Source organism: Ochotona curzoniae, unplaced genomic scaffold (assembly GCF_017591425.1).
Source record: "Ochotona curzoniae isolate NIBS_2020 unplaced genomic scaffold, NIBS_Ocur_1.0 scaffold_1852, whole genome shotgun sequence".
Classification (NCBI taxonomy): Eukaryota; Metazoa; Chordata; class Mammalia; order Lagomorpha; family Ochotonidae; genus Ochotona; species Ochotona curzoniae.
The window spans coordinates 49,632,012-49,647,435 of NW_024467087.1; positions in this window are offsets into that span (position 1 = coordinate 49,632,012).

The following is a 15,424-nucleotide window of genomic DNA, read 5'->3' on the forward strand; positions in this document are numbered from 1 at the left end:
AAAGACAATTCAAAAAAATAATAATTGAGAACTCTCCTAACATGAAGAAAACAGTTGGGAACCAAATACAAGAAGGGCACAGAACCCCAAATAGACTCAACCAGAAGTGACCCTTGCCATGACACATCATAATCAGTTCTCTTTGTTTGAACATAAAGAAGACACTTAAATATACATGTGAAAATGTCGATTAACTTGTAGAAGAAATTCACTCAGAGTTACAGCTGACTTTTCAGAGGAAACCCTAAAGGCCAGAAGAGAATGGAGTGACATATTTAAGTCCCTAAAAGAAAAATTGTTAGCCCAGAATAACATATCCAAGAAAGCTTTCATTTGTATTTTAAAATGTAATTAAAAAAAGAAAAAAAAAAACACTTCCAAAGCAAACAAAAACTGCCTTTGCCTCTACAATTCCTGTCATACAAATATTTCTTAGTTATACTACGGAGAAAAGCAATAGCACCTACCAAATTCAAAAGCAAATGTGGAGAACATCTCAATAAAACCACAAAAGCCGTCTAAATCAAGCAATGGACAAGTCAATGCTACAATGAAAGGACCAAATCACTACCTGTCAATATTAACCCTGAATATAAATGGATTAAGCTCATCAATCAAAAGACATAGATTAACAAATTGGATCAGGTAACAGGACCCACCTGTTTCCTACAGGAAACACACCGCACCAACAAAGATATGCAGAAACTGAAAGAAAAGGGATGAACAAAGATATTCCATAGTAAGGGAAAGGAAAAACGAGCTGGTGTAGCCATTCTTATATCAGATAATATAGACGTCAATGTGAAAAGCATTAAAGGAGAAAGAGAAGGACAGCACATGATAATGAAGGAATCCATTCAGCAGGAAGAAATCATGATAATAAATGTATACTCACCAAATAACAGGGCACCTAGCTATATAAAACAAACCCTAATGTATTTAAAGAGAGAAACAGACCCCAATACAGTAATAATGAGAGACCTTAGCACCCCACTAGCCTCAATGGACATGTTGACAAGATGGACACTCAGCAAGGAACCCAAAGAACTCAGCCAGACAGTGGAACAAATGGATCTCACCGATACCCACAGAATCTTTCACCCTTAAACACAGAATGAACTTGTTTTTCACCAGTACATGGAACCTTCTCCAGGATCACAAAATATGTCTCAGCATTAAAAAAAATTAAAATCATATACATCTTCTCTGACCATCAATGGATTGAAACTGGAGACAAACAAATCAAAATACTCCAGAACATACACAAATACTTGGAAAGGACACCCACCTGTCACTTCGTACTAAAATTCAGCTCTAACTGTATTAAGGACCTAAATCTGCACCCAGAAACCATCAAGCTATTATAGGAAAACGTAAGAAGCATTCTCTAAGACATAAACATTGTTAAAGCACAGGCAGTCCAAGCCAAAGGAAACAAATGAGACTCCATCAAACTAAGACGCACCCACATAGCAAAGGAAGCAATCAACAAAGTGAAGAAGCATCCTCCAACAGAATGGGCAAAATCTTTGGATACTACACAACAGGGGACTAACATCCAGAATTTACAATGAGCTTTAGAAATTCAACAACAGCAAAAAAACGATCTTCTGAAGAAATGGGCAAAGGGTTTAAGAAAGCATTTTTCAAAAGACAAATTAAAAAGGCAGATAGATAAAACAATGTTCAGGCTCCCTCTATATTAGAAAAATACAAATAAAAAACATATTGAATTTCTGCTGAACTGCAGTGGCACTGGTCTATATTTGGAAGTTTACTAACAACACTAGCCAGGGCGGAGTCAGGCTGAAACTATAAGACATTTTTTGCTATGTCTACCACATGGGTGGCCAGGATGCCTTGATCATTTTTCACTGGTCTTCCAAGTCCATGAACAGGGAGCTGGATCAGAATTACAGCATCTGGGACATGAATCAGTGCCTATATGGGATGCCGGCATTGTAGCAGGCAGCTAGCTGTACCTGCTACACCACAATACCATCTCTGATCTAGGATGCAATTTAACTGTTCCTTTGTTGAATTTGTTTAGATATTATCTCCATCTTTTTAAAAGATTTATTGTTATTGGAAAAGTAGATTTACAGAGAGGAGAGACAGAAAGTTGTTTTGTCTGCTAGTTCAATTCTGGCTGCAACACCCAGAGCTGAGCCAAGCAAAGCCAAGAGCCAAGACCTTCTTCCTGGTCTCCCATGTGGGTGCAAGGTCCTAAGGCTCTGGGCCATCTTCTACTGCTTTCCCAGGCCACAAGCAGAGAGCTGGAAGGGAAGTGGAGCAGCTAGGGTACGAATCAGTACCCATATGGGATCCAGGCACATGCAAACAAGGACTTAACTATTGAGCCATTGTGCTAGGGTCTCCAATTATTTTTGAGGGAGGGGTGGCCTAAAACAAATGATCTTGAAATTTAACACTAATTATAATCAGAAGAAGCCTTTCAGAGCTCATGAACTTGGTTTGTGTATAGTCTGGTGTCTTTGCAGGGAGGTAATCAATGGAACCTCTTATTCACTGGCCCTTTTGGTTTCTTCTTAGATGGTGATATATTCCTTTTGGTCCTAAGCATTCAATTTTAAATATGAGTAAGCTACATTTTCTCTTTTTAATGTGGTAGCTTGTTTTTAGCAGCTAATTATTCTAGTTAGCAAATTTAGAATTTCCTTCTACATTTCAAATATTTTCTCACAACACTGATAATATGTGGTTACTGTATAATCATAATCAAGAGTTATTAATTAATATCATAAAATTACATAATGAGAAGATTGTTGATATATGTGAACCTTAAAGACTGAGTTGGCTAGAGAGAGAATAATTTATTATTCCTTAGTATGTTATCTTCTGGTTCATATTAGTTAATTGGGAATGGAAGTAAGAAGTTTGTAGATATTAACCATATACATTTTCTATAATACAGCTAAAAGCTGGATCTGTTATGGTGGCATATCAGGCTAAGTTTCTGCCTGTAGTGCTGGCATACCATATGGATTTCAGTTATTACACCAGTTGCTCCATTTGCAATCTAATTCCCTGCTTATGGCCCAGGAAAGCAGCAGATGATGGTTCAAGTCCTTACAAAACTCCTGGCTCTTGGCTTTGGATTGCCTCAACTTCACTTATTGTGGCCTCCTCTCTCTGCAACTCTGCCTTTCAAATAAAGATAAAGGATCTTGGCAAATGAATAAGTATGTCATTGTAAGGAATTATTTTTTACTATGGGAGGGGACATTGAGGAAATCTAATTACACAACATCCTAATATGCTGGAACTAGGAACAGTTTAAGAAACAGTTTCTGTGCATTTTTATCCTACAAGAGCACATGATTCTTTCTCATTAAACCTGGCCTGTGAGGCCTCCTTTGTGTGGAAACAAGAAATTGCTGAAAAAAAAAAAAAACACATCAGAATCTACTGTGTTTATAAGTACTTGGTTGGAATTTTGTTACCCTGTTCACCAAACCTATTAGATCAAATAGTGCCTTGGTTTACCTATAATGTTTCATGATTTTCTGGCCTGCATTACTTTGAAATGTTGGTTTTGCATGCATTCATCCATCCATCCAACAAATATTACATTCCTACCATTTCCAAGATGCTATCATATTTGCCAAAATTATGAACACTAAGAAAACAGCAGAGATGGACCATAATACATTGTGATGAGTTGTTTGAGAGTAGTATTTACAAACTGTCACATTATAATAAGGAGGAAACATTTATTTTAATTGAGAGTTAAAGGCAGTACTTCACAAGAGAAGTGACATTTGGTCTGAATAATGAATAGTAAATAAAATTATTTATGCAGAGAAGGAAGGGGAATCTAATCACAGCAAAAAGATGAGAGGCACAAAGAGTGAGAATGTGTGTAGTATTTGCAAACTTAGGAATAGCAATAGCTAGTAGAATCTAGCAGTTTTGGAGATGAGGTTGGAAATAAGGAATAAGAAACAGAGGAGCTGGAACAAATGTTACACAAAATATAGGCTGTTTCAAAAGGAGGGGCAAATATTGAAGATGGTGGAATAAAAGAAACAGTACAGATAGATATGGATAGTACTTAAACCATTTAACAAATTATTGAATAATTATTTAATCTTGGGTGATTCTTCGGAGATCTTAACTTTAGTCTATACTATCATATTTCTGTGTCTACATAACATTGCCAGGAACTAAATTGTACCTAAGTCCTTAAATGAAAGCTGCATGTGGAACATTTCTTTTTTTAAAGATTTATTTGTTTACTTGAATGGCGGAGTGGCTGAAAAGGAAAGACATAGAGAAGAAAGATCTTCCATCCACTGGTTCACTCCCAAAAGGCTACGACACTCAGGTGTAGTACTTGGTGAAACAAGAATGCAGAACTCAATCTGCATATCCCTCATTGGTGATAAGGGATCAAATTACTTGGGAATTCTGCTGCCTTCCCAGGTGCACTGGTAGGAAGCCAGATTGGAAGTGGAACAGCAAGACTTGAACTAGCAATCTGTTATGGGACTCTGAGTTGCAAGTGGATGCTTATCACACAGTGCCATAATGTCATCCCCTGTGGGACATTTCTTAAATGGGAAAGTTTATGTGTCTTCCTCCCCACGCCCAGAATGAATTTCTCAATGCTTATGAATGTGCTAATTCAATTCACTCACCATTGATGAATGCTGAGTTGGTGGCGTATTATCTGGTTCAGGTTGCACTGGAAAACTCATCACTTCAGGTTTAACTGTAACTGGCTGAAAACAGAAATGAAAAAAATCCTGTTAAATATTGAGCCTGATGCCTTATAAAAGGAAAGTATGATTATTTGTAAAAGGTTTAGGCATTACAAATATCCTGTCAACATTTTCATGCAAAAAATGTCATAAATTGTGCATATATAGAATAGTGATTTCTTAAACACTAAATGTCAGTCTTAAAGAGTTTGAGTAACCTCCTTTATTCCTACAACAGCCTTATGAGGTAGGTGCTATTAGTATTCACATGAGAAATAAATCAGTTGGCCAAGATCACAAGAGTAATGGCAATTTGAAGCCAAGGACTCTGGTGCTGGAGGCTGCACATTCAGTTACTAACCTAGTCTAACAACTAAGGCAGTCTAAATTTAAACGTGCTATGAAGATTTTCATTTATTTAATAATTAATATCTAGCAATGCTATATTCTAGACTTTGATTTTAGTGTCTTATAGATATTAACTCACAAAATATGGCTTAGTGTCTTGCTAACTTTAGCTTATTTTACATAAATTTTTAAGAATTGCATTATAGAAAAATATACTGGATCGTGATATATCTCCTTTTCTTTCCTGAAAAAAAAAATAAAGAAGTGATAAAATGGGGGAATCAGGTTTCTTTGCATGCACACATGTGTGTAGAGACAGATTATTTTCATTACCATTTTAAGGCTAAATTTAAGATATGAATATATAGGATTACATGAAAAACTAATGCAATCTGGGTAGATCAGGTTGAATTAGAATTACTTTAGGATAAGATTATGATGCAGATAATGTTTGCATCCAGTGCTTTCCAAATACATTTTCTATTCATTTTTTCCAGTATTTATTTCCTATTTCTTGTAACCTTCCTTGACCTTGATTTTCACTACAAGTGTGACTACTTTTATGTAAAGAAATGTGATCTGATACATTCATAATAATGTTATTATATCTTCTAGGATCATCTTTCATATGTTATGTCTTCTAGGATCATTTTTCACATGTATTTTCTTTTTTTTGTATTTTCTTTTTAATAGGCATAAAGTTGTATATATTTGTGGGACAAAATATGGTAATTTGAAATATATATACATTTTACCACAAGTAGATCAGATTTATTTACATATCCAGCATCTGATACTTTTGCCATTTTGCAGTGAAAATATTAAAACCAATTAGCAAATTTCAAAAATATGATCATTATGAATTGTAATTGCCATATCATATCATACTCTACAATAGATCGCTATAGTATTTTAAAAGGAAGATTTTCTATGAGGAATAGTGCACTTTTTTTTAAAAGAAACATGTTACTATTTTACATATTATGCAGCATGGAAGGTACTTCAGTTGAGTTATTCATTGCTCTTACAATTGAGGTTAATTTAAGCAGCAGAAGCTGTACCATGCTATACCATGTGAATCACTCTCCTACAATCAGAACAGCAGCTAGTGTAATATAGTGGTTCAAAGCACAGCATTTAGACCCATTTTGAATCCTGGCTCCATTATTTACATGTTATGTACTTTTGGGTAGACCAAACTCTCTGTTACTTTTTTCCAAAACAGAGATGCTATTAAGTACCTTCCTCACATGGCTGTTGCATGAATTGAATATAATAATATGAATAACCTGTTTGAACATAAGTATAACAAACTGATACTTACATGTATTTGTTCTGTCTTTAGAAAATGAAAAATATCACCGAGTTGGTTAATTTATATACTAATTATGAAGGACATATTTTTTTAGAAAAGCCCTTAAAGATTGTGTGGGACACAGAGGTTCGTACAGTTCCTACTATGAAAAGTGAAGGGTAAAATTCAGATATGCTTCTGAGCCTACATTTATCTTGTTTGGTGAGAACAATAGGAGCGTTATTTCGTGAAGACAAACATAGCTTAATACATGCATAAGATATAATTAATAAATTTATTGATTCTTCCTTATTATGGACATTTGTATTGTGCTGTCTTTCAGCCCAATTATAAAAGCTACCCTCAACCTTTTAGTACGACGACAGTTAAATTCAATGACTTTTTTTTTTTTACATTCTTAATAGGACTTCTCCCAAGTGTTGATTGATTAGATACATTGGCGGTTAAAAATAAGCTTCAGACAGCTGAAATACAATTGATTCATTGAAAAAAACCTCATAAAGAGATTTTAATGACTTTTACTACATTGTAAAAAAGTGAAGCCATGTATTAATTCACTACAATGTAGTCACGCAATTGAAAAGACAAATTTGTAATCTTTACTACCTTGAAAGTTGAGAATTTAAAATAGTGCAAGAAAGACTGACCTTTAAAGATGCACGCAGATGCAAAAAAAAAAAAAAGAATGATAACTTTAAATATTAGAATGGAGTACACTTTATCTTACATCATCTTTGTATAACAGTCTTTTTGCCCTTTCATTCTTTCTAACTTATCCCATATTGAAAGCAATAACACAGTCTGAAGTTAAATGTCAAGTCTGTGTATAGCATGGGAAAAAAACCAGGAAAGATATCCATTAAATGGTTAATGGTGTTTACCTCAGGAGAAATAAGCTTTTAAATTATTATTTTTTTCACACAAATTTAAAACCGTTGAAGTAAACCAAATCAATAAACCATTTTAGAATTAGCACTAAAGTCAATTTTATTTGATACTGAAAAGGGTAGTTCATATTCAGTTTAGAAATAAGACATTTTTCAAACTTTCTTATTGTGCCATATGAAATATATAATATTGTGTATTATAATGCATTTTCTTAATATATTTTTAAACATCACATAGCTAATAATAAATTATTATAATGTTGTTTATTTTCTATTTTTCTTAAGAACTACATCATGTAATATATAACAGATTTATAATCAGAAAAATAGACAGATACTTTTTCATTTTATATCTTTAATTTTTATTTTTATTTTATTTCTGAAATTGTGCTACAAATCATTGTAGGTTGGTGTTTAGCACATTTATGGCTTTCCTTCTTAAAATGTATAACTATAAAAATAAATATTTCCTATTATATTATACTGTTAAATAATACATTTACTTTGCTATCAAACAGACAACAGAATTCGGTAATGTTTTTTCTTACTAGTTTATTAAAAGTTTAGTTTCTTAATCTTTACTGACATGTCTGCTACCAAAACATAGTTACAAAGGATACTTTGGGAATGCATTTATATTTAATATTTATCATAAATTAAAAGACATGTAAATATTTACAAGAGGAAAAGGATTTTTTTCTACACGAAGCATGAGTTTGGTTTCCTCAAATCAAGTGGTAAGTGGATTGTCAGCACCTCAAGGAAAGACTTCCTAGTGTTTACCCTTATCCTTATTCATCACTCGTAACAGGGGTTCTGTTGATGTTTATTGAACCAAATTGAATAATGAAGTCAAAGAATAGACGAAGCACTGATGCAAAAGAATGTATCATAATTTTAGAAATGTTGTAGGAAACTTTAATAACGGAAATATGGAAAAATAATTTTTACCAAGAAAATTGCCATTTGGATTCACATATCAAATGGCCCACAGAAAGTACCAAATGATAACATATATTAATAGGAGCATGCGATCTTAAATTTAAGAGCTGAAAGACACTAAGATGATCAACCAAAACTTTTGGTATATAAGAACGTTAAGACTGAGTAACAGTAAGCAAATCACTCAATGTAACTGTTAAGGATATTCCAGAAATCAAAACTTCCTCACATTTCAGGATCAAATAAGACACATGGTTTAACAGAAATCAAATAAACATTGCAGAAACAAAACAAAACCGAATATGATGAATATTATGAGGAGAACTGATATGTACCATGGGAATTAAGATCAAAATCAAGATTAGTCCTTTTCAGAGAAGTGTTCTGGCATAGCAATTAAGAACAATTATTCTGTGTGTGAGCAAAATAGTCCTACAGGAAAAGGAAGAGTTTGACTCTCCCACTGCCTTTGATACTTTCTCACTTGATATCCTTAGGATATACCTTCTAGATCCTTGAATCTGACATTGTGCAGGAAGAATGGGTTTGAGTGGGCTTAGCACTTTATGCCATCTGGATTCAATATGCAATACACAAAACAACACTTTCTAGCAACACAGAAATAAAAAGCTGTATGACATGGAAGTGCCTGCATGTTTTTCTCTAGCACTGTCTACATGACAAAGTGGTACACACAAGAGGAAGGTGTTTTCAAAAGTCATCCTTGGCAATAACTGACCTCCTCTGTTCAGTGACAGCCAGTTCTTTCTCAGATGGTGGAAACAGGAGAGAATGACCTCACACCATTTTCTGTCGGTCTAGATATCAGCAACCTTTCTTGGGAATTTTTTCACAGTGCATTACTTCTGAGGTCTTAGGATGGGACATTATGCCTAGATGACCTTGTGAAACAACAGCATCTACTGCGCTTCTCAAAATACACTACTTGGGCCCAGCGCAACAGCTCGATGGCTAAATCCTCACCCATGTGGAAACCAGTTTTCATTTCCTGGCTGCTCCGCTTCCCGTTCAGTTCCCTGTTTGTGGCCTGGGAGAGCAGTGGAGGATGACCTGGAGCCTTGGTACTCTCTGCCCATGTGGGAGACCTAGAAGAAGCTCCTGGGTTAGGATCGGCTCATTTCTGCCCATTGTGACCACTTGGGAAATGAACCAGAAGGTTCTCTCTATCTCTTCTTCTGTATGTAAATCTGATCTGCCTTTCAATAAAACTAAATGTTTTTAAAATTGTAAAAGAAAAAAAAAACAATTATTCTGAGAAAGAACTACTAATGCCAAATTTCATTCATTTCTACGTAACCTTGAACCACTTATTCTGTACATCTTAAAATGCAACTAATAAAAACACACACTAAGAGTTGAACTAGTTGACATGTGAAAAGTGCTTAGAAAAATTCTTGATCTATGTGAAGATGGCCTATTTGCGACTGACCTTGTGGTGCAGCGGTTTGAGCTGCAACTTATGATGTTGTCATCCATTATCTGAGTGGCAGCTCTGTTCTTGGTTGTTTCATTTCCAATCCAGCTACTGATAATGAACCTGGGAAAGCAGTAGCAAATGATCCAACTGCTTGGGCCCCTGCCACCCACATGAGAGACCAAGATGGAATTCTTGGCTCCTGGCTTGGAACTTGGACCAGCTGTGGGTGCTATAGCCATTTTGGGAACAAATCAGCACATGGAATCTCTCTCTTTCTCTTGTTCTCTCTCCCCGCTTTCTCTCTCCATCTCGTTTTTTCTCTATCTCTCCATGTTACTCTTTTTAAAATAAACGAGTCATTTAAAAAGCCTGTTCTGCAAGGCATTCCATTTTTCTTTTTTATAAATTAGCACATGTGAAAATGGAAAAGGGGGTATTATGACACCATACTTTGAAGTTGTTGCAAAATTTTGTCTAGTATATTACTGTTGCGAAGCGATCAGCAGTAAGGTTTATCTCACTTTAAAAGAAAGCTTTAAACAAATATATGAAGTGCTAAAATTCACATACATTTGTTTAGTTCCTTTAAAAGTGCTACCTTATTTAATGCCTGTAGTGGTTTCTGAGCCCAATAAAATTTCCTTTATGTTAAAAGATAATGAAAACAGAAAATGATACTTTCTCTTGTATTATTAGCAACACAACTTCCTCTTACATAGTATGTTTAATATGAACAAATGCTTATTAAAAGTAAACATCTTCAAAGATTAACATCCTGAAGGGAGGAAGTGTTCAATTTTAGCTGCTGCATATCAGAGAAAATGTAAATTTGTCTTTAGGACTGGCTTTTACCACTAAACATAATGGTTTCCAGTTGCACTTATTTTGTTATAGCTAATATGTAATCTAAAAAATGTATAGGCTATTATGTAATGGCTATGTATTATGTAATAGGCTAATTGTAAGGACTATTAAAAATGACCTGGCTGGCTATAGATTGTATCTTAGTAAAGATTAATTAATTTCTACCAATGTCAGGAGTATTTTTTTATATTGTTGAGATTAAGATTATGAAGTTCCAAAGTTTTTACTGGCCTGTCCCAACTTTAGGTTTCCTATATTTTTACCACTTTGTGTGAGCTTGTTCTAGAACACAAGCTTGTTTTCCTGTATAAGCAACAAATGTAAGGGCTCTGCACAACAGCCTAGCAGCTAAAGTCCTCACCTCACACACACCGGGATCTCCCATGGGTACCGGTTCTAATTCCGACAGCCAGCTTCCCGTCCAGCCCCCTGTTTGTGGCCTAGGAAACCAGTCGAGGATGGCCCAAAGCCTTGGGACCTTGCACCCACAAGGGAGACCCCAACAGGCTCCTGGGTCCTGGTTTCAGATTGGCTCAGCTCTGGCTGTTTTGGTGGCTTAGGGAGTGAATCATCAGATGGATCTCCCTCTCTGTCTCTCCTCCTCTCTGTATATCCAACTTTGCAATAAAAATAAATCAATCTTTAAAGCAATACATGTGTTAGAAGAACAAAGTACAGCTTTTCAATGATGTTAATATTTTTCGTAAGGATTGGTCAATAAAGGCCTCCTCAAGAATATTAACAAATATTAAAAATGGTAAGAAACTTGAAGTAGAATTTGCCAAGAAGTATTTCATGGGGACAGAATAGCATGAGACAGAAATGGCAGTAGTGTATGAAGGATGATGAATTGATTTGAATGTAAGTCACAGAATATATGATGGAAAATTAAATTTGTTTTGGAGCTCTGAAGAACAAAATGTTCCAAGGTAGGTAGTTATTATACTTTAGTTCCAGGCAAGTTGGTCGAACTATTAACTCCAATACTTTTTAGTCATATGAAGTCTGTTTGACTTCAAGACTGTAAAAGTCAGGAGCTTCATTCATCCCAAAGCCATGTTTTATCTGGGTCTGTTCTGTGGGTGGTAGGATCCAAGCACTTGGGCCATCTTCTGCTGCCTTTCCTAGACCATAAGCTGAAAGTGGAAATGAAGATATGCATATGCAGTGTATCTACGTTTGAACAAAAGGAGGACTCAATGAAATTGTTAAATATACCTTGACAAACTGTAGCATGGAAAATAACATAAATATGGCTTTAAAAAGTAAAGCAGCAGCACCCACGTGTGATACCAGTATCTTAAGTGGTGACTTAATTTACTACACCACTACTCTAGCCCCAAGAATAGTTTTTAAAGCAACTATAAAATGAATCTATAGTACACAGTTTTTCTACTTCCATGTAAAGATATTTTATGATTCTCTGGAAGTGTATTATTAAATTAAAATTATGTAACAGGAGATTCCGATGTGGAATAGTGAAACTGGAGTCTCTGTTACAGACTGTTTTGACTGGATGTAAGGGAGTTACAAACACAGCAGTGAAGACCATCCTCACGTTAGTAAAAGGAATTTGAGGATTCAGCTTTCCTGTTTGTCTAGGAGGACATATGGACATAATTTTTCATTAAATATAAAAAATATACATAAATGAGTAATTAAATTAAAAGCCATTGAGGCCTGTGCGATGGCTCAATTGAGTAATCCTCCATCTTCAATTGCCGGCAATCCATATGGGCACTCGTTTCTGCCCTGGCTGCTCCAATTCCCATGCACCTTGCTGCTAGTGGCCTGGGAAAGCAATGGATGATGGCCCAATCCCTTGGGCTCCTGCTCTACTTCTGAGTCGTCTATCTTCTTATGTGACCAGAAAAGCAACTGGGGATGGCCTGAGTGCTTGGCTCTGTGTCACCTACATTGGGAATTCCACGCTCCCAGCTTCTACCTTGCTCAGTCCTGGTCATTGTATCTCTCTCTCTTTCTCTTACCCAATTCCCTGAAATTCTTCCTTTCAAGCAAATAAGTAAATATTGAATACAAAACAAACCAATATGGTGCCTGATTCACAATTAATTTCTATGTTAGCTTCTCCCTCCTTCCCTCAAACCTTGATTCAATAAAAAGCCTCATGGGGCAAATATTGTGTAACAGAGAATAATGCCATAGCTTGGAACACCTGCACCCCATATGGGAGTTCTTGGTCTGAGTTCACTTACTTTGCACTTATGTGCCAGATATACCTAGGAGGCAGCAGATTAATAATGGCCCAAGTAGTAGAGTTCCTGCTCCTCACCTGGAAGATCCTTACATTGTTCCTGGCTCTGGGCGTTCCCCTGGCCTAGCCCTGGTTGCTGTGGGCATTTGGGGAGTGAATTAGTCAATGAAAGCACTCTTTTTCCCAATGCCTCCCCCCTCCAACACACTGATCTATTAAAATAATCTTTCTTTCCAAAAAGCTTCTGATTTGGTTTCCTATCCCTCAATCCTTATTATGTGATTCATCTGGTTACATCGTCCTCACTACTTTGGTCATTAATTTCCTTGTGCAATAGCCTTGTATGATCTAATTGTCTAAAGATACAGATATATCTTATACTAGCAAATCCCTTAGCTTCATCAAAATCTACATTTCCAACTCTGTTTCTAATTATCATCAAATACAAACTTTTTTCTTTAGGCTGTCATATAAACCAAAACATATTGTTACTGAAAATTTCCAAGGATTTTTCTCCAACTGACTTTCCTTCCATAATGTCAGTTCAAATTTAACCATTTATTCCAGGTCTAAATCCGTACTCAATTGCTTCAAACAAAATGTCCATGAAGCAAAACAAACAAACAAACAACACAATATGGCTAAAAATTTCTGATTCTGATTTATTTCCAAATTTACTTTGATATAGACAGATTAGCATCAGAAACTTATTGTTGAATTAGTTTCCTTAAGATCCAAGGACTCTGATCCCTTTATGAGTAATTATTAAGATAAGCAAAATACACTATGTATAAAAAAATCATGTAATTGGGGATAGGGGTTTGGTTGCAGCTGTTAGCCTGCTTCTTGGGGGTGACTGGATCTCCAACTGGAGTCCAAGTTACGTCTCTACCTGACTCCAGCTTCTGTAAAAGACACTCTGGAAGGAAGCAAATTATAGCCTAAGTCTTTGCCATCCACATGGGAGACCTGAACTTGCTTCGTGGCTCCTGGTTTTGACATGGCCTGGTCCAGTCTGTGGCAGACAACTGGGAAGCAAACAGCAGATGGGAGAGTTCTCCTGACTCTCCTCCTTCTCTTTTTCTCTTCTCTCTCCCCAAAATAAATTAAAAATTGGAAAAAACCCCCATTTTATATCAAAGCTTTTATTTTTCAAATGTTCCACTTGTTTTACAAAAAGAAACAACCATCCCTGCAAGCAATTTTGTGGTTCTGGTATGTTAAAAACCAACAAACATTTTAAAAAGCATGTCTAGCTTAAGAGTCATGTTTTTCAAACAGTATTGTTCTTTTACTCTGGGGATATCTAACACATTTTTGATTGTCACAGCAGAGGAAGTAGTACTAGCATCTAGTGAATAGAGGCCACAAATTCGGATAAACATTCTATGTTCACAGGTCCTTCTCCAAAACAAGTATTTATTAAAGCAAAAAAAATGCTACTTTTTTGCATTGAGAAACCCCATTCTAGCATCAAAAAATATATTTTGTATCTTATTTTATCAGAAAACTTGGGAATGAACATATCTATATACAAAACCTCCTTTACCGGTGTTGAGTAAAGCTGTCTCAAACTTTTTCATCTGAAAAATGGGAACAAGGATACTTCTGCTACCTTCCTCATTAAGTTGGCACAAAATTAATGACATCAGTTAAGAATGTAGAAATGTTAAAATGCAAAACATTTTGTGAATATAAAAAATAATATATAAGAAAGAAGAACCAGGGCCCGGTGATGTGGCCTAGCGGCAAAAGTCCTCACCTTGAACATGCTCGGGATCCCATACGGAAGCCGGTTCTAATCCCGGCAGCTCCACTTCCCATCCAGCTCCCTGCTTGTGGCCTGGAAAAGCAGTTGAGGATGGCCCAAGGCTTTGGGACCCTGCATCCACATGGGAGACCTAGAAGAGGCTCCTGGATCCTGGCTTCAGATTGGCATAGCATCGGCCATTGCGCTCACTTGGGGAGTGAATCATTGGATGGAAGATCTTCCTCTCTGCCTCTCCTTCTCTCTGTATATCTGACTTTCCAATGAATAAATACATCTTTAAAAAAAAAAGAAGAAGAAGAACCAAAGTGTTAGGAATATCAGAGAGTGAATACTAAAGTTATGCCTGTCCAAAAAAATAGCTTGGAGAAGATGAACCTCCAAAGCAGAAAGAAAGAAAAAGATAACAACAAGGTTTCTGAACCAGAAGAAAGAATTGACCAAATCGAAGAAAGTGAAAATGAAGGGCCAGGTCAGCCTTTCATCAGGTTATAGCTTTCTAACAAGGCAAAACTAAGAACAAAAAACCATAAACATTGTTCAGGGAGTCTCTAAAAATCATGTTTTAAGACACCTGAGGATAAAGAAAAGCACCTATTTTAGTAATGAGGAAGGACTTAATGATTAAAATTACATTTATTATGGAAATATCCTTAAAATAAAAGTCTTGGAAAGCAGAGTTCAGCTGAAGACTAGGATTACTTGAATTTTAGTGTAAAAACACAGAATATAGTATTTTTATTCGAAAGTGGTTCATAAGAAATTTAAAAATATACATACAATATTTCTATCTTGCCTTAGCACAGTACAGCTTGAGCATCTCTAATCTGAAACCCAAATTAGCAGAAAATCTAATATGTTTTAAATGCCAACACAATATTTTAAGTTCACAGCTGAAGCGTTTCATAACAATATTATTTCAC